Source organism: Salvelinus sp. IW2-2015, linkage group LG8, assembly GCF_002910315.2.
Source record: "Salvelinus sp. IW2-2015 linkage group LG8, ASM291031v2, whole genome shotgun sequence".
Taxonomy (NCBI): Eukaryota; Metazoa; Chordata; class Actinopteri; order Salmoniformes; family Salmonidae; genus Salvelinus; species Salvelinus sp. IW2-2015.
Window position 1 is genome coordinate 345,385 of NC_036848.1, and position 20,504 is coordinate 365,888.

The 20,504-nt window shown below is 45.4% G+C and overlaps 1 pseudogene; it reads left to right on the top strand.

Annotated features, from left to right (window-relative positions):
* LOC111967067 (arf-GAP with Rho-GAP domain, ANK repeat and PH domain-containing protein 3-like) overlaps window positions 1-20,504 on the top strand; it is a 63,728-nt pseudogene that overhangs the window by 12,566 nt on the left and 30,658 nt on the right.

Below are 20,504 nucleotides of genomic sequence, written 5' to 3' on the forward strand. Positions count from 1 at the left end.
TATGATTCAGATTGACTGACCTTCAAGTCTTAAAGTAATGATGGAATGTCTCTTTCTTTTGATTAGTTGAGCTGTTCTTGCCATAATATGGACTTGATCTTTTACCAAATAGGGCTATACCACCCCTGCCTTGTCACAACACAACTGATAGGCTCAAACGACATAAAAAGGAAGAAATTCCACAAATTAACTTTTAACAAGGTACACCTGTTAATTTTAAATGATTTCCCAGGTGACTACCTCATGAAAGCTGGTTGAGAGAATGTCAAGAGTGTGCAAAGCTGTCTCAAGGCAAAGGGTGGCTACTTTGAAGATCTCAAATATTAAATATATTTTGATTTGTTTTAACACTTTTTTGGGTTACTACATGATTCCATATGTGTTATTTCATAGTTTTGATGTCTTCACTATTGTTGTACAATGTAGAAAATAGTAAAAAACAATGAAGAGATACCCTTGAATGAGTAGGTATGTCCAAACTTTTGACTGGTACTGTAATTCTACAACCCTTCCCCGGCCATCACCACTTTGGCCTTGCATGGAGGGGACTAGGAAGCAGTGTTGGAAGTAATAAACTACATGTGGTTCAACTACTAATTAAGATGAATGTAGCAGTAGCTTGGTGGTAGTGGAACTAAAATGTAAATCTTGGTAGTGTTTTGAGTAGTTCATTAAATTGTTACCGTGTAGTTAACTACTGGAACTACACAACTTTTTTTTTTAGCAGAAAGAAAATGAAATATGAGTGAAGTAGCCAAGAATTTACTTTATTTGTCTTATTATTTGCCCAATTCTCACTTAAAACTGTTTTTCTGCTTAATAGGCCAAGTTACACACTTTTGTTAACATCTGACTACAGAGTGATCTGTTCTTTTTTTTTTTTTTTTTTTTTTCACCTTTATTTAACCAGGTAGGCTAGTTGAGAACAAGTTCTCATTTGCAACTGCGACCTGGCCAAGATAAAGCATAGCAGTGTGAACAGACAACACAGAGTTACACATGGAGTAAAACAATAAACAAGTCAATAACATGGTAGAAAAAAAGAGAATCTATATACAATGTGTGCAAAAGGCATGAGGTAGGCAATAAATCGAAAATAATTACAATTTAGCAGATTAACACTGGAGTGATAAATCATCAAGATGAACATGTGCAAGAAGAGATACTGGTGTGCAAAAGAGCAGAAAAGTAAATAAATAAAAGCAGTATGGGGGGTGAGGTAGGTAAATTGGGTGGGTAGTTTACAGATGGACTATGTACAGCTGCAGCGATCGGTTAGCTGCTCGGATAGCAGATTTTTAAAGTTGTTGAGGGAGTAAAAGTCTCCAACTTCAGAGATTTTTGCAATTCGTTCAGTCGCAGGCAGCAGAGAACTGGAAGGAAAGGCGTCCAAATGAGGTTTTAGCTTTAGGGATGATCAGTGAGATACACCTGCTGGAGCGCGTGTTGCGGGTGGGTGTAGCCATCGTGACCAGTGAACTGAGATAAGCCGGCACTTTACCTAGCATAGCCTTGTAGATGACCTGGAGCCAGTGGGTCTGACGACGAACATGTAGCGAGGGCCAGCCGACTAGGGCATACAGGTCGCAGTGGTGGGTCGTATAAGGTGCTTTAGTAACAAAACGAATGGCACTGTGATAAACTGCATCCAGTTTGCTGAGTAGAGTGTTGGAAGCTATTTTGTAGATGACATCGCCGAAGTCGAGGATCGGTAGGATAGTCAGTTTTACTAGGGTAAGTTTTGGCGGCGTGAGTGAAGGAGGCTTTGTTGCGGAATAGAAAGCCGATTCTTGATTTGATTTTGGATTGGAGATGTTTGATATGAGTCTGGAAGGAGAGTTTGCAGTCTAGCCAGAACACCTAGGTACTAGGGGTGTCTGGCCTACTACTTGCCACCTACACCTACTGGCCACCTACTTCACTTGCAATTTGTAGTCTCTGACATTTCAGATGTTTATATTTTTCACGAAGTAGTTTGGATGTAGTGAACTACTGTTTCAAAGTAACTTTAGTTCTGTTTCTTTAGTGTAGCTGAACTTCTTCCAGTGTGAAGTAATTGGTAGCTTGGTAAACTAGATTTTAAGACTGGTAGAAAGTCATACAAACACTGAGGAAGACAAGACAAAAACCTTTGTGTATTGTGCTGTAGGAGTTTCACCCCCGAAAATCCCTCATTGGTCTTTGTGTAGAAGGGAGGAGAACACACCATTGGTCTTGTGTAGAGGGAGGAGAACACGCCATTGGCCTTGTGTAGAGGGAGGAGACACCACATTGGTCTTGTGTAGAGGGAGGAGACACGCCATTGGCCTTTAGTGTAGAGGGAGGAGAACACACCATTGGTCTTGTGTAGAGGGAGGAGACACACCATTGGTCTTGTGTAGAGGGAGGAACAACACCATTGGTCTTGTGTAGAGGGAGGAGAACACACCATTGGTCTTGTGTAGAGGGAGGAGACACACCATTGGCCTTGTGTAGAGGGAGAAGAACACGCCATTGGCCTTGTGTAGAGGGGAGGAGAACACGCTCACTTCATTGCTCATCTCTGAAGACCAACATCCTGTATTTATTATGGATCCCCATTAGTTCCTGAGAGCGCTACTCTTCCTGGGTTTATTATGGATCCCATTTGTTCCTGCCAAGGCAGCAGCTACTCTTCTGGGTTTATTAGGTCCCCATTAGTTCTGCCATGGCAGCAGCTACTCTTCCTGGGGTTTATTATGGATCCCCATTAGTTCCTGCCAGGCAGCAGCTACTCTTCCTGGGGTTTATTATGGATCCCATTAGTTCCTGCCAAGGCAGCAGCTACCTCTTCTGGGGTTTATTATGGATCCCCATTAGTTCCTGCAAGGCAGCAGCTACTCTTCCTGGGGTTTATTATGGATCCCCATTAGTTCCTGCCATGGCCAGCACTACTCTTCTGGGGTTTATTATGGATCCCCATAGTTCCTGCCAAGCAGCAGCTACTTTCTGGGGTTTATTAGGATCCCCATTAGTTCCTGCCAAGGCAGCAGCTACTTCTTCCTGGGGTTTATTATGGATCCCCATTAGTTCCTGCCAAGCAGCAGCTCCTCTTCCTGGGTTTATAATGGATCCCATTAGTTCCGCCATGGCAAGCAGAATACTCTTCCTGGGGTTCATTATGGATCCCCATTAGTTCCTGTACAGCAGCAGCTAATCTTCCTGGGTTCATTATGGACCCCATAGTTCCTGCATTGGCACAGCTATCTCCTGGGTTTATTATGATCCCATTAGGTCCTGCCGAGCAGCGCTCCTCTTCTGGGTTATATGGATCCCATTAGTTCCTGCCAAGGCAGCAGCTACTCTTCCTGGGTTTATTATGGATCCCCATTAGTTCCTGCCAAGACAGCAGCTACTCTTCCTGGGTTCCAGCACAAATGAAGGCAGTTTTATACAATTTTAAAAAACATTACAATACACTTCACAACACACTGTGTGCCTCAAGCCCCTACTACACCACTACCACATATCTACAGTACTAAATCCATGTGTACATGTGTGTATGTATACATGTGCCTATGTGTGTGTCTCTTCACAGTCCCCGCTGTTCCATAAGGTGTATTTTTATCTCTTTTTTTTTACAACTTACAACTTGCATCAGTTACTTGATGTGGAATAGAGTTCTATGTAGTACTGTGGTGCTCCCCACAGTCTGTTGTGGACTTGGGGACTGTAAAGAGACCTCTTGTGGCATGTCTTGTGGGTGTGCATGGGTGTCCTAGCTGTGCGCCAGCAGCTCAAACAGACAGCTTGGTTCAGTCAACACATCTCTTCCTCTGTTATAACTTGCATTCAGACCAAAGCAGAAGTTGTAGTCTTGGTGTTACGTTGGTATGTACACATCCTTGTTGTTGTTGTTGGTAGTTTTAATGTGGTACAGTAGTTTCATCAGGTGAAATTGATAGATGCATCTACTGTATGTTAATAATGCTGTCAGGGTTGCCCACTTCAGTTCTGAAACAGACGGCATTTTGCCGTTCCATCCCGGGCCAGGTATTCATCAGAATGCCTTCTGCAGTGGGACGTGAGATGGGAGCGACAATATCCTCTCACCCATCTCCCGCCCTCCCTCAGTTCACACGTTATCAGTCCTCTTCATATGCTTCCTGCCTCTCTGCGCTCAGCACCAGACCTGGGTTCAAGTACWATTTTRTTTTTTTTAATAATTTGAAATACTTCATCTGTGCTTTATTGAGATTGACTGGCTAAATGGACCAGGAAAACAGTCCCAAAACTGTAAACTCTGTCCATCTGGTTCTCGAAGCAGGCTAGAGAAAATGCTCGACGTAGTTAAAAGATTTCAAATAGTATTTGAACCCAGGTCTGCTCTCAGCACACAACCGGAGTCCTGTGTTTCTCTGTGTGTATCAGTGGGCTGGAGGCAAAGGTTAACCTACAGAGTGGAGACKGAGGAAGAGAAGGATGTGACTCAGCAGCTCTCCTCCCATTCCCCTGCTGCCTTCCTACAGGCTGAGGACTAGTTCTCATTCCTTACTGTTCAAGGGTTAGATAGTACCCTTTTTCACACTATTGTGTCAACCCAAACCTGACTGTGTGCATAACATGGCCAGCCGAGTACAGCTCTGCTCGTGCACGGCTTGGCTCAGTAGAGTGTAAAATGATACGAGTATGGCTGCCATCGGACTGRACTCTACTTGTTAAAATAGAACGTACACTTTAGTTGAAAGAGTTCCTACAGCCAACTGTAGCTCTGTAGGAAGACGTTACATTCTGATCTGGTGCCCATAACTAATTGAATAAGGATCTGTCTTAATCTGTCCAAGGCCTCATTAAAATAAAATTGTCTGTCCTAAACTGTGTGTGACGTGTTGTGCTGTGTGCCTCCCCCTCACGAGGCTGGCAAACTTCCCCAGTCAGCCTTGAGATTCTCTTTTAGTTCTGACTGGGTTCTCAAGCTGAGTCACCCACAGGGACACCCACTTCAAACCTGGGTTCAAATACTATTTTAAATCATCGCAAATACTTTATCTGTGCTTGATTGAGCATGTTTAGCGTAATAAACCAATAGAATAGTCCCATAACTGCAAACCCTGCCCATCTGGCACTCGAGGCAGGCTAGAGCAAACGGTCAAGGTATWTGAAGGATTTCAAATAGTATTTGAAACCAGGTCTAACACACACACCAGCCAGGGAAAAGTAGACATTAAAACTTAACGCATTCCAAGCTTTTTCAGGAAGTGTTTCTATCGAGGCTTTCATAGAGCCGTGCCCCCAACCCTGACATACCTCTCCCTAGCTGCAGGCTGTTGTATCCCTGGAGACTCTTTATTTCTCCATTCATTTGTACAACTTATTATTGAATTCATGTTGAATAAGTACACACTTAAAATGGTGCCTTGTCGTCAATTAAATGGTACACACCTTCAATAGAATTCAGAATTCATCAAATAATTGCAGTTTTCACATTTGTTACCTCATTCGATTTTCTCTCATGTCTCTGTGTTCTGTCTATTACCCTCTTGCATGCTTCTCCCTTCACTGGTCTGATGGTGTCGTATCCCCCTGCTTCTCCCTTCACTGGTCTGATGGTGTCGTATCCCCCTGCTTCTCCCTTCACTGGTTATGTTGGCGTATCCCCCTGCTTCTCCCTTCACTGGTCTGATGGTGTCGGTATCCCCTGCTTCTCCCTTCACTGGTTCTGATGGTGTCCGTATCCCGGCCATGCTTCTCCCTTCACTGGTCTGATGGTGTTCGTATAGTTCACCTGCTGTCTCCCTTCACTTGGTTCGATGGTGTCGTATCCCCCTGCTTCTCCCTTCACTGGCCTGATGGTGTCGTATCCCCCTGCTTCTCCCTTCACTGGGTCTGATGGTGTCGTATCCCTGCTTCTTCCTTCACTGTCTCTGATGCGTCGTATCCCCTGCTTCTCCCTTCACTGGTCTGATGGTGTCGTATTCCCCCTGGCTTCTCCGCTTCACTGTCTGATGGTGTTGTATCCCCCTGCTTCTCCCCCCATTTGCGCCCCGCCCTCCACTGGTCTGGATTGTCGTATTCCCCCTGCTCTCCCTCACTGGTCTGATTGGTTGTCGTATCCCCCGCTCTTCCTTCACTGTCTGATGGTGTTTTCCTGCTTCTCCCTTCACTTGTGTGATGGTGTCGTAATCCCCTGCTTCTTCCCTTTCCTTGGTCTTGATGGTGTCGTATCCCCCTGCTTCTGCCATTCAGTGTGCTGATGGTGTCGATCCCTGTTCTCCTCACTGTCGAAGGGTCGATATCCCCCTGCTTTCTCCATTCACTGGTCTGGATTGGGCGTCGTATCCCCTGCTTCTCCCTTCACTGGTCTGATGGCGTCGTATCCCCCTGGCTTCTCCTTCACTGGGTCTGATGGCGTCGTATCCCCCTGCTTCTCCTTCACTGGTCTTGTGCGTCGTATCCGCCTGTTTTCCCTTCACTGTCTGATGGCGTCGTACCCCTGCTTCCCTTCACTGGTCTGATGCGTCGATTCCCTGCTTTCTCCCTTCATGGTCTGCATGTGCTGTCTGTTCCCCCTGCTTCTCCCTTCACTGGTCTGATGTGTCGGTATCCCCCTGCTTCTCCCTTCACTCGGTCTGATGGTGTCGTATCCCCTGCTTCTTCCTTTCACTGGTCTGATGGTGTCGTTCTGCTTCCCACGCTGGATGTGTGTATCCCCCTCTTCTCCCTTCACTGGTCTGATGGTGTCGTATCCCCTGCTTCTCCATTCACTTGGTCTGATGGTGTCGTATCCCCTGCTTCTCCCTTCACTGGTCTGGATGTGTCGTATCCCCTGCTTCTCCCTTCACTGGTCTGATGCGTCGGATCCCTGCTTCCCCTTCACTGGTCTGATGGGTCGTATCCCCCTGCTTCTCCCTTCACTGGTCTGATGGTCGTCGATCCCCCTGCTTCTCCCTTCACTGGTCTGATGGTGTCGATATCCCCCTGCTTCTCCCTTCACTGGTCTGATGGTGCGGTTATCCCTCGTTCTCCCTTTCACTGGTCTGAGTGTGTCGTATCCCCCTGCTTCTCTCCCTTCACTGTCTGATGGGTGTCGTATCCCCTGCTTCTCCTTCACTTGTCTGATGGGTTCGTTATCCCCTGCTTCTCCCTTCACTGGTCTGATGGTGTCGTATCCCCTGCTTCTCCCTTCACTGGTCTGATGGTGTCGTATCCCCCTGCTTCTCCCGTTCACTGGTCTGATTGCGGTCGTTATCCCCCTGCTTCTCCTTCACTGGTCTGATGGGTCGTACTCCCTGCTCTCCCTTCACTGGTCTGATGTGGTCGTATCCCCCTGCTTCTCCATTCACTGTGCTGATGGCGTCGTGATCCCCCTGCTTCTCCCTTCACTGGTCTGATGGTGTCGTATCCCCCTGCTTCTCCCTTCACTGCGTCTGATGCGTCGTATCCCCTGCTTCTCCCTTCACTGTCTGATGGGTCGTATCCCCCTGCTTCTCCCTTCACTGGTCTGATGTGTCGTATCCCCCTGCTTCTCCTTCACTGTCTGATGTGTGTCCCCGCTCTGCCCTCACTGGCGTCTGATGGTTCGTATCCCCTGCTTCTCCCTTCACTGGTCTGATGGTGTCGTATCCCCCTGCTTTCCTTCACTGGTCTGATGGTGTCGCGTTCCCCTGCTTCTCCCTTCACTGTCTGATGGTTCGTATCCCCCTGGCTTCTCCCTTCACTGGTCTGATGGTGTCGTATCCCCCTGCTTCTCCTCACTGGTCTGATGGTGTCGTATCCCCCTGCTTCTTCCCTTCACTGGTCTGATTGGCGTCGTATCCCCTGCTTCTCCCTTCACTGGTCTGATGGTCGTATCCCCCTGCTTCTCCCTTCACTGGGTCTGATGTGCGTCTTATCCCCTGCTTCTCCTTCACTGGTCTGAGATGTCGTCGTATCCCCGTGCTTTCTCCCTTCACTGGGTCTGATGGGGCGTCGTATCCCCCTGCTTCTCCCTTCACTGGTCTGATGGCGTGTATCCCCCTGCTTCTTCCTTCACTGGTCTGATGGTCGTATCCCTCTGCTTCTCCCTTCACTGGTCTGAGTTGGGTGTCATCCCCTGCCTTCTCCCTTCACTGGAGTCTGATGGCGTCGTATCCCCCTGCTTCTTCCTTCACTGTCTGGATGTGTCGTATCCCCCTGCTTCTCCCTTCACGCCTGCTTTCTCTCCTCAGACCTCATAACTTTTTACAGCCCGTCTTAAACTGAAACAATCAAGGCATTTGTGTGTTCAATGACATCAGACTTTGTTCTGTGAAATCTGTGATTTTTAATGGGCTGGCTGAAGATGGCTGGTGACCTGCTGTGGAAAGGTCATGGTGATCCATTTCAGTTGGTCTGCCATTTAAATCCGAGAGTAGAAACAGCTCTGTTTCATGATGAGTGTTTTTATTAAACCATTTCTAGCCAGCTATTAGTGGGGGGGGGGGGGTTCTGCTTACCAAGTGGTCATACATGTAGTTCAATGAACCAAATGGTGATCAATGTAGCACATACAGGCTGGCATGTATAGTATTATTTATTATATATATATATATATATATACACACACTGCTGGATGTTTACATGCTATTAATAGCAGTTCAGTTATATGTTTACTGTGTTACTCTGCATGTTACATGTTCAGTATTGTTAGGTTATGAACAAACTGAGTAAAAACTCAAACGGAGAACTAGAAAAAGCTCAAACCAAGTTTATTCACCCACTGGTTCATACAGCTGCAAAGACAAAAGACATGATGACACAAGCGCATGTATTTATACCCTCTACTGGGCGGAGTCAACTCCTTTACACATCTAGACAACCAATACATCTCTGTTGCTAGGTAGGAATTGAGTTGGTTCCTCGCGCCTGGTGTAGTCACAGCCCTGCCTGTTACTGTAACCGTTGTGGACTGTATGTGTGGGAGAGTACTACAGTAGGAGAGACATTGTGGTGGGCCTCTCTGGCCCCCCTCCCCAGAGGTTTCTTCTCACTTCATCTGTTGATTTGACCTCGAGACGCACTCCTCCCCAGTTCTGCAGCTGTCCTGCCGTATCAGAGACTAACAATTTCCTTTCACCTCTCTCCTCAGAAACATGGAGCAGAATATGAAGCTTCTGCTCACTGTAATTTTCCATATTCCTAGTTCCCATCTACCCTTCATTGACCCCAACACGTACATTCCTTTTACATGTAAAGTAATTAATGACTTCAGAACAATGGACCAGATGGAACAGTAACTCAACATGAATTATATTATCATCTAGTTCTTAATAATGTGTTAATTTCAGATGGAGTGGAGTCTCCCTGTGTAGGTCCATGATGGCCGTCGTCTTGCCCACAGCAGCTGAAGGCCCCCTCCAAGCCCATGTATGTACGTTGTTATGGCAACAGTAGATGGAAACACAGACGTTGAGACCCTGTTGGCTGCGATCCACCTGGAGCGATACCTGAAGACCTTCCGCCAGTCTGGCTTCCTCTTGGCCAGGGACATCAGCCACCTAGACAATGGAGCTCTTATCCAGCTGGGTGTAACTGCCACCGGGCACAGGAAGAGAATTCTGAGACTGGTCCAGCACATTCAGAGGGCTACCAATCCGAATCAGTCGACATCAGAGCCCTTGGAGCCCTTATTGGACCGTTGTCAGTCTGAGTCTGACATTAATTCCACACCCATCCAATCAGGAGGGCCGAGGTCTGACCAAGGGGGCGGTTCAGGGGCCATTCCGTTTGAAGCATTCCGGAATAGTTCTGTTCCTAACATTCCATCCATGTTGATGAACTCCGGGTCAGAACAACAGCAGCAGTACAATGGGAATGTTGTCATAAAACCGGTTCCAAAACCTAGAACGGTGTTTTACAGACACAAAACAGAACCCGCCCGGTTTCTATCCTGTCCCATACCACCGACACCACCAGATCCTCATGTTCTAACCCTAACCAGGAAACCATCTCAGGAATCTCTCTGTTTTACCATATTGGAAGGTTTGGCTTCAGGTGAATTTAACACTGACACAGTGATGGTGGGGCCTACCCCTAACCCTACCCATAACCCTATCCCTAACCCTGCCCCTAACCCTACCCCTACCCTGAGACACAGCCTAAGCCTGAGAGAGAGGAGGCTGAGTAACTCCTCAGACTCTGGAGGTCCCCAGCCCCCTGTTCCCCCTCGGCTGAACCGAGGTACCCCTCCAGCCATGTTTAGGGGACCTACATCCACACCACCGTCATCTGGTAGAAGGACTGAACAAAACCAGGACCAGTGCACGACAACCCCACCTCCCTCATCCTCCTATGATAACACTGGATTCCCCTCTCTGGCCACTTCCCCTCCTGGCTCCCCGATGGAGATGGTCTCCAATGAGATCTACTGTGGCACTTCACCTGGCACGGCAGCTAGTAGTGGAAGGATTCCCTGCAACGCTCCTCAAACACCACCACGGCCAGAGATCCACACCACTCCTGAAAGAATTAGGTAGGTCAACGTCTGACTTTAATATCATATACCTATATGGTAGAAATATAGTTCTATGTCGAAAGAGAGTATTGTTTTGTGTATCTAATGTTTTGTTTTGTGTGTCTGCAGCACTTTAAGTAACAACTCTTGTGAATCGTCCCACGGCGGTAAGTGCACCCATCACTTTCTGAAAGTAACCTTACAGATGGTTTAGTTAGACCTTATAACTGTGTACCCTTTAGCCCTATAAATGACCCTTGACCTGTTTTTAAATCAAGGTCATTCAAGAAATTGTTAACACTTCGCATCGCTGTCACGATCGTCTTGCGGTGAGAGATTGGACCAAGGCGCAGCGTGTGAAAAATACATCTTCTTTTATTAGAGAGAAAAGAGAGAAAAACATGAAACGAACACTATACACAAACTAACAAAATAACAAACAGACGACCGTGAAGCTATATAGAAAAATAGTGCTGACACAAACACTACACATAGACAATTACCCACAAATGCATGATGCCCATGGCTGCCTTAAATATGGCTCCCAATCAGAGACAAATGAAAGACATCTGTCTCTGATTGAGAACCACTCAGGCAACCATAGACATACCTAGAAACATACACTCAACCATAGACATACCTAGAAACATTCACTCAACACAAACCCATACACTAAACCCAACACCCTCTTTACCATATAACCACCCAAAACACAAACATTCCCCATGTCACACCCTGACCTAACTAAAATAATAAAGAAAACAAAGAATAGTAAGGCCAGGGCGTGACAATCGCTCAAACTTTACTTTTCGCTTACACTATAGAATCCAGTTAAAATTCTTTACAGCAGGTTGAAAAAGAGTATGGTGGTCTCCAATAGAGGTGCAGATATAACTGTCAAGGCGTCCCGGTAAAAGGACGGAAATGARCAGTAGGAGACAGGGATACAAGTCACACTTTTATGGCCACACACAAAAGACTGGCACACACACACACACACTGCAAACAGGAAGTGGACTAGGTGGAAGTGTTTTAGTGGTTTTGTTGGTCAGTGGTGTCCTAACTCTAGGGTGTGTTGGGAGAGTCCAGGGCTGCAGGACAAATGGTCCATGGGTTGTGACCCAGCTGTTGATGTGCCTGACAGAGGTTTATGCTCCTCACTCTGCCACTGCTTGCTGAAAACTGAGCACTAGGCTGAACTGTGCTTCTATACTTGTTCCGGTCCCATCTGCCTATTGGACAGATGCCCTGAGGAGATGCAGGTGGGCGTGGTGAATGGGCGGTCAAATGTCCCAATCAGAGGTCACTGTGTGTAGCATGTAATTGTAGCGCTCCAGAGGTGTAAACAGAGGAGCCTGTAAATAATTGGGACCAATCCCCCGCCTCTGCAGGGTCAGGGGGTCAGGCAGAGTTGGGGGGCAGGTAGGCTACTTGTTTCCATAGTTACAGAGGGGTGTGAGTTAGTGTTCAGGAGAGGGACTGTACTGGTTTTCTACACAACACTGTTTTCTATACTATAAGCATGTATGAACTTTTTTTTATTTTATAGTATCTTATAACAAAGCTTATAATATGCCATGTCATTTCTTCCTCCACCGCAGTCCCCATGGAGGACCCAGAGGAGGAGATCAGTCCCTACTGTGAAACGGTCTTCCAGATCAGACGACCACTGCAGCACTCTGAGGTGAGACTGGGACTCTTGAGTATGCGTACCAAATGGCACCCTATTCCCTATGTAGTGCACTACTTTAGACCAGAACCCTATAGGCATTCCAGGAAACATCAAATGGTGTCTGAAATGGCACTATGGGCCCTAGTAGTGCACCATATAGAGAATAGGGGGCCATTTGGGACCTGGGTCTGTTATCAGGTTACAAGAACCCATCAGAGTTATATTGTGTTTGTGGTCACTTTGGCTCTCCTGACATTGATGAATGTGTTATCCATGTTGTGTTCTCAAAGGCGGAAAGGACCAACAGTGAAGGAAAGGCAGGAATGACAAGAGCAGAGGAAGAGAAACACGGAGAGGATCATGGGTAAGATTATTGTGTCTAGAGGAGTGGATAATGCTACTGGCTTGCCAATTCAACATCTTCTCACACAACTCTGACTAGAGAGAATATGATCTGCTGTGGATTTAAAATGTTATTTGCGCTCCATCTTTTCAATCCAATGTTGGTACCTGCTGCCGTATTCTCACACTAGAGAAACCTAAAGCGGCTGGAGTCAAGGTTATTACAAATACATCAATCAGTTACAGAGACTGTTTTTACACTGCAGGACACCCAAACTCTCCTGGGCCAAACGTCTGTCCCACGCCCTCCACAGTGAGTCCCAGGGCTACAGCACAGTAGGAGAAGCAGCACCACCCCCTCGCTGCCTCTCTTTACCCCCCAACCTGTACCCCTCGGAGCCGGATGAGGACCAGACGATATCCCCCTACGCCAGCTACACCTCTCTCTCTGAGCAGACTGAACCCATCATCTGTGGCTGGCTGGATAAGCTATCACCACAAGGGTATGCCTGGTCCTGGTCCTCCTTGCCTCCCTCCGTCTTCTCCTCCCTTCTGAGGAACTGTCTCTGCCTCGTGCCTGTCCTCTCAAACCGGTGTGTCTCTCGCTTCTCCTTCCCCACTGTGTTTATCCAATCTTCTTGTGTTTCTTGCTAAATGCAAAAAAGTTCATGTGCCTTCGGAAAGTATTCACAACTGATGTTTCTCTTAATAAATTTAAATCATCACTGAGCACATTTCTGGTCTGCTGAGCACAAACTTGAACGTTGTGAAAATTCTGTGCAACTTCCTGCGCACGTTTACTGTGAACACTGAGGCTGTACCCACTTTAAGTTACAGTTTTAACAGTGGTCAAGTAGGCTACTGTGTCCATTTGATTATAATGTAGACCTACCAGAGTGGCCTACCATCAAAAACAAGGGAGAAAAATGCATCCCATAACATTTTAACATGGAAATAGCTGTTCTATCATTTAGACCACAGTAGCAGCCAATGTGTGGTTTTCAATTTCCTACATTCCATGAGACTTTTGAAATCAACATGCAGGGCTTGACATTAACCTGTTTATCCACTTGTCCTTCAGACAAGGAGGTGACTGAACATGTATAGTCTTAACTAATGGGGATAACTCTAGAAAGTTGAAGGAAGTTTAATGTCGTGTTTCTCTCTGCAAGGCTGATATTTCTTCAGTCCCAGTTTAGAGGGAAAGTTGCTCACACGCCTTTACATTTCTCCACATTTTGTTGTTGTTACAGTCTGAATTTTAAAATGTATTTAAATTGAGATTTTGTGTCACTGGCCTACACACAATACCTCATCGTGTCAAAGTGGAATTATGTTTTTAGAAATGTTTACTAGTTCATTAAAAATGAAAAGCTGAAATGTCTTGAGCCAATTAGTATTCAACCCCTTTGTTATATCAAGCCAAAATAAGTTCAGGATTAAAAATGTGCTTAACAAGTCACATAATAAGTTGCATGGACTCACTCTGTGTACTATAATAGTGTTTAACATGATTTTTGAATGACTACCTCATCTCTGTACCCCACACATACAATTATCTGTAAGGTCCCTCAGTTGAGCGATGAATTTCAAACACAAATTCAACCAAAAAGACCAGGGAGGTTTTCCACTGCCTCGCTAAGAAGGGCACCTATTAGTAAAATGGCTCAAAATAAAAAACATATCCCTTTTGAGCATGGTGAAGTTAATTACACTTTGGATGATGTATCAATACACCCAGTCACTACAAAGATACAGGCGTCCTTCCTAACTCAGTTGCCGGAGAGGAAGGAAACTGCTCAAGGGATTTCACCATGAGGCCAATGGTGACATTTACAGAGTTTAATGGCTGTGATAGGAGAAAACTGAGGATGGATCAACAACATTGTAGTTACTCCACAATACTAACATAATTGACCGAGTGAAAGGAAGGAATCCTTTAAAGAATAAAAATATTCCAAAACATGCATCCTGTTTGCAATAAGGCACTTAAGTAAAAATGTGTTAAAAATTTWAAAAAAAACTTTGTCCTGAATACAAAGCGTTATGTTTGGGGCAAATCCTACACCAACAACACATCACTGAGTACCAATCTTCATATTTTCAAGCATAGTGGTGGCTGCATTACGTTATGGGTATGCTTGTAAGGACTAGGGAGTTTTTCAGGATGAATAAAGAAACAGAATAGAGCTAAGCACAGGCAAAATCCTAGAGCCAAACCTGGTTGTCTGCTTTCCAACAGACACTGGGAGACAAATTCACCTTTCAGCAGGACAATAACCTAAAACACAAGGCCAAATATACACTGGCGTTGTTTACCAAGACAACATTGAATGTTCCTGAGTGGCCTAGTTACAATTTTGACTTAAATCGTCTTGAAAATCTATGGCAAGACTTAAATGTCTGTCTAGCAATGATCAACAACCAGCTTGAAGAATTTAAAAAAGAATAGTGTGCAAATATTGTACAACCCAGGTGTGCAAAGATCTTACATGCCAACCACACAGCTCACGTTAAGTGCGCGAGCGTTGCACAATACATTTACACATACATGTTATTAAATCATTGCATCCACACTGCTCGCCTGCGTCAACGAGCGTCTGCATAGCCAGGTGCTAAAATAGAACTTGTTTCTATTTGTGATGCTTGACGCACTGCAAGTACCATTTCTCCAACATCCTCATTGGTTTTTAGGAGCATATACCCACGTGGGTGATTGAAAGATGAACTAAGGTACACTCTCCATTCCAGTTGGTGGTAGTAAAGCACCTTTAGTGTTGGTTGCCAACTGCCATATAAAGTCCGAAGAAGAAGAAGAAGCCTGAAGGAGGAGAGATTACTAGAAACTAACAAGGTTTACCTTTTTATCTGTGGATTAATTGTTGGAGTAGAGGACCTTGTGCATTTCAGGTAAAATAACAACCCAATGTTTATATCCCAGGACAAATTAGCTAGCAACAGCAAGCTAGCTAGCTAAATAGACATACAATGTTTAATGCTTTTCTACCTGTCCCCAAATTAATATAGTTGGTTCAGAGTTTGTTTTGATATTTCAACCTGCGTGTCCTGATCGCGTCTGGTGTGGGTGGACAAAATCAACATGCGCGCATGCCCTCGCATCGCGGTGTAGTCGCATGAAACACCAGAAAGATCACAGCTTTAATTAACGGAATCGCGATGGCATTGGTGCTTCTACAAAGTATTGACTCAGGGTGTGAACTACTTTTTCTGAGCACGTTCTGCTTTGTGTCTTTTTTCTCTTCCTTTTCCCATGTGCTTTCTGTTTGTGTTTCTTGTTAATGATAACGTTAATATCTCGAAACTGAGTTGCTTATTATTTTATATATACAGTTTGAAGTGAAGTTTACATACCTAGGTTGGAGTCATTAAAACTCGTTTTTCAACCATTTCCACAAATTTTGTTAAACTATAGTTTTTGGCAAGTGGTTAGGAATTTGTGCATGGACACAAGTCATTGTTTTTTTTTTTTTTCAAAATTGTTTTTACAGACGATTATTTATGTCTCAAATTCCAGTGGGGTCAGAAGTTTACAATCACGTAAGGTTGGGCTGGTTGCCTTTACAGTTCGGAACATTCCAGAAATGATGTCAAATGGGCTTTTAGAGTTCTGATAGGCTAATTGACATAATTTGGAGTCAATGGTGTACAGTGGGTTATTTCAGGCTACTCTAAGCACAGTGCGTCTTTTGGCTGAACATCATGGACAATCAAAAGAAATCAGCAGCCAGATCAGAAAAAAAATTGTCGACCTCGAGTTGGGTTCGCAATTCCAATGCTGAAGGTTACAAGTTATTGTAAACACCATGGAACGCATTACGTGTAACCAGCACGCAGTGTACAACCATCAGGGAAGGTAGACGCGTTCTGTTCCTAGAGTGAATGCTACCTTTTGGAGGAAAAGTGCATCAATCCAGAGACAACAGCAGAGGACGCTTGTGAAGATGCCGTAAACGGGTGGCAGGGCAGCTCTAGTGGTTAGATTGTCTTGGGTCAGTAAATCTGAGCTGACAAGGTACAAATTGTTGTTCTGTGCCCTGCCAAGGCAGTTTACCCCTGTTCCTAGGCTATTGAAAATAGAAATTTGTTCTTAATGACTTGCCTAGTTTAAATAAAGGTCAAACTACTGGAACGAGTCTATTCACATAACCTGAAGGCGCTCACTGAATATATTCATTTAATAAAGGGATGATACAGATTCACTCTGTTTACAGAGTATTGAGTAGGAGAGCTGCCAACATCAGCTCCGCACATTTTCATGGTTATAACCAGCCGAGTAAACTATGGTTTGCACACCAACTTCGTATTTGCAACATAATAGGTCATAGTGAACCCTCAATAAAAGGAAGAATTTATGCATGCTCCATGATAGTATAGGTCATTATTTCAGGAACAGGTGAATATATAGTCTTATTATGGTTCCCTCATGGAATACCACTTGGATATATACTCATACATTCAGCATAGGGTGATCATAACTTCATATATTCCAGGTCTAACTATGTGGCTCATTGTAACCCTCAATATTTCAGCAAGGGAAGTGATAACTCATGTGATTGTGTCGTCCATCATAGGTGAGTATATACTCTGTTGGGGATGTGTCCTTTATTCATAGGTCAATATGCGACGCGGCTGATTTGTCACTGCACACTACCGGCCTTCGGATGACTATAAGGTCCTCTATTCCAGTAAGCAGTCCGGCCCTAGGGTCGTAGTTGGCTACTATATTCGTACAGCCCCCATCTCAGACCTCCCGTCCGGCCGTTTTCCAGCCAGTATGGGTGTGGGTGACGTCAACTTAGCCGCGATCTGATTCCCCTAGGCCCTGGCCAGGCATCCGTTAACGTGTCCCAATCACATGGCTTCAGGGTTCTATTGGGCAGATGGCTCAATCTTCCCAGGCCCACGACCCTGAGGCGGGTGGATGCCCTATCTCATCCACACTTTGTGGGACTGCCCACTGCACCGCCTGTTTGCGCGCCAGCGGCAGCGCATCTGGGCTGGGATCAACCGTCAACACATCGTGTTCACCAGCCTCTGTCCGGCGGACTGGGTCACACTCACTTCATCGTCCACAATTCATATTGATTGGAGGGGGCTTGATCGCATGTGGCTCGGAAACCCCTCGCAAACCCGTTGCATCATCGTTCATAAACGATTACCAGGGGTGCCATATCTAATCTCTATGAGATTAGTTTTGTACAGGCATTCTAGTGGGGCTGAATATAACTCTCTTTCATTGCCCAACTTGGGACGGCTGCTGATGCCACGGGCATAATAACACAATCAGCATTTCACATCCATAATTTCTTTTCTTCTCAGTAACTATGTTCTGCCTTAACAATTCTTCGATGGAATTAGTCTCAAAGTATGTCTCCCTATCTCGAATAGAATAGGGTGAAACTGTTTACTAGGTAGCCCATTCTGTTCAGGCATTATGGCAAACTGAAGTTTCTTACGGGATGTTTTTGGTACGAGTGTATTAGGGTATTGACTCTTACCATTAATTCAAACTCTGTGTGTTGTGTGATATTATTAAGTATTTAGAGTGTGGTCTTTGTCATCTGCGATGGTACTGACAGTCCTGATATGACATATTTTTGTTATTTTGTTCATAGTCTAATGTGAACTGGATGTTTACTATTTCCCATACGACTTAATCGTCTAAAGTGTGATTTTGATGGCAATCCTGCTGGTAATCTGCTGGAAAGTTATGGAACGGGTAGGGCTTTTTTTTTAAACTCTGATCTGATGGCATTTTTCAGGTTTATAGTATCGTAGAACATTTGGATACTCACGCACTTTTTTTTATCCTGCATATTTGACCTTTTCTCATACAAACCTCTTTCTTTCAGGGCATACGGGACTCCATCAACTTTTTCCCATCCTATCCTCCTCTTATTTCAATAGGGGGGATTTATTTTATCTCTTCTCCTCATATTTTCCCAGGCCAAGTACCTTACACGGGCGGCGTGCTTCGCTCTGGTGGCATTAACTATATTTTGCAGGGCTCCAGCTGGCACCCGGCTCGAGGTCCCCCACCAATAACCTTGACGCCTCGTGTCACGTACACTATTTTATCAAGGTAACTGTGATATAGACTACATATTTTGAGATAGGGGATGATCCGTTTGTCTTCGGGCTGCTACCGACCTGTAGTCCACACCCCTCGGATATTTTCGTTTTCGCCCAATAGCTCTGTCCTCATCTCATCATGTACACCCATCGGTCGTGGTTTACTCCCCTTCTTTTTCGTCCTACCTGCTTGCCTTGGTCTTTATCTTTTTAGGCCCAATTCTTTTGAAGTCTACGCTCGCATTTCCGTTTTCTCTGGTCCCTTGGTTCCCTCGCCCTGAGGTCGCCCTTTACTCCGGGCTGGAGTTTGCCTCGCCCCGGCGGACCCCAGGTGCATTTAACTTCCACTTACTTTGTTTATTTGATGTCTTCCTCACTGGTATCTATCTTTTTCTCGTCCATACTTTGGGTCTTTTTGAATGTCCCTTTTTACCTTCTCCCACTATCTTGTACTCCCACCCCTGCACCACTTTCATCTTACGCTGTCGCCTCGATTCCGTGTAACCTAGCGTAGACCTCGTGGTGCCGTATCCTAACGGGGAAGGTGAAAGGAACGCTTGTGTTGGACCGGCGCCCGTTCGGTCCTGGCTAGCCCTACGTCAAAGCGAGTGGTTCTCTGGAGCTCTCAGGGACCAAAGTCAAAAGTTCTACGTGGGCATAACACAACCGAGCGGTGGCTTACAAGACTGAACAGTGTTTGGTGGGTTGGATTCCGCTGATAGAGGCCAGAGGAGCTACGTTAGAGACGGCAAGAATTAGCTTGACTCATATCCTCTACAAAACATTCAGTGTACGTTGTTTACTGTTAAGGTTAAACTTTATATACCTTCTAGTCGTAAATGTATTAGTTGGTCATCACATAACACTTCTGTTCATCATCACGTCACGTGCCTATCCCGTAGTGGTGCAATTTTCCAGACAATGATTAAATAAGCCTCTGGGTTCTACGTGCCTCAATATATTGCCCACTTCAGTGACCAGAGGCCGGCATAACAGGAGTCCGGCTGATTCGAAATTCAGGCTGGCATCACTTCCCCTGAGTCCCTGGGCGGCGCACGTAAATTGGCCACGGTCGTTCCGGAGTTTGCGCCGTATTTGTGGGAATAATAGAAAATTTATGTTCTTAACTGACTATGCTTCTAAGTTAAACTAAGTTCTACCTGTTGCTTATATTTTTTGAAATCTCCTGAAAATGGGAGATACTATTGTGTTTTTGATTGATTGAGCGAAGAGTTTTTTGATTTCTAGAGTTGACGGATTGATTGATTGATTGAGTGACTGATTGTCATTATGTCGTTCGCAGAGCTGATGTCTGTATAGCGGATTATTCGAATAGATTACGAGGGGATTGCTGGATGGACATGCTTTGTAACAGCGAGTCCTGATCCAACTAAGTGTATGTCCGGAGTACTGTCGTACCCTATTCTGTTCTGAGTACTCCTCCCTTTCTCTCCTATATTCATCTCAAACCTCTTCCCTAGGGCCACATAAAATCGGACACGGAAGCGGCGGCCCCGCACGCGAGATTAGGGTCTCAGGATGCCTTGGCATATCTGCGTCCATCGGCGCTTTCTCCATCCAGTCTCTGTTATCTCGTACCGTCCTCCGCTCTGTTGCCACCTCCAGGTGGTCACCTATATCATACCTCCTCTCACCATCACCCTACGTCACCATCCAAAATTTTCTGAAGCCAGAATCATCCAATCCCAACACCCATTGATTTCGGTTTTTCCTCGGGCTTTTTCAAAAACTCAAACTCAGACCGTGTGAAACTTTATTTAACATCGTTAGGAGATGCAGGCTCGCGGTTAGCCCCGTGTAATGTTGCCCGTCGCCTGTATTTTCAAAATTAACAATGAGAGCCTACGGAAAACTAAACGACAAAAACCCGGACCGACGCTTCGGGTGGACCTTCCAATTGTGCGCCGCCTGCTTATGGAATCGGGGGGAAGTGGATTCCTTTGACAA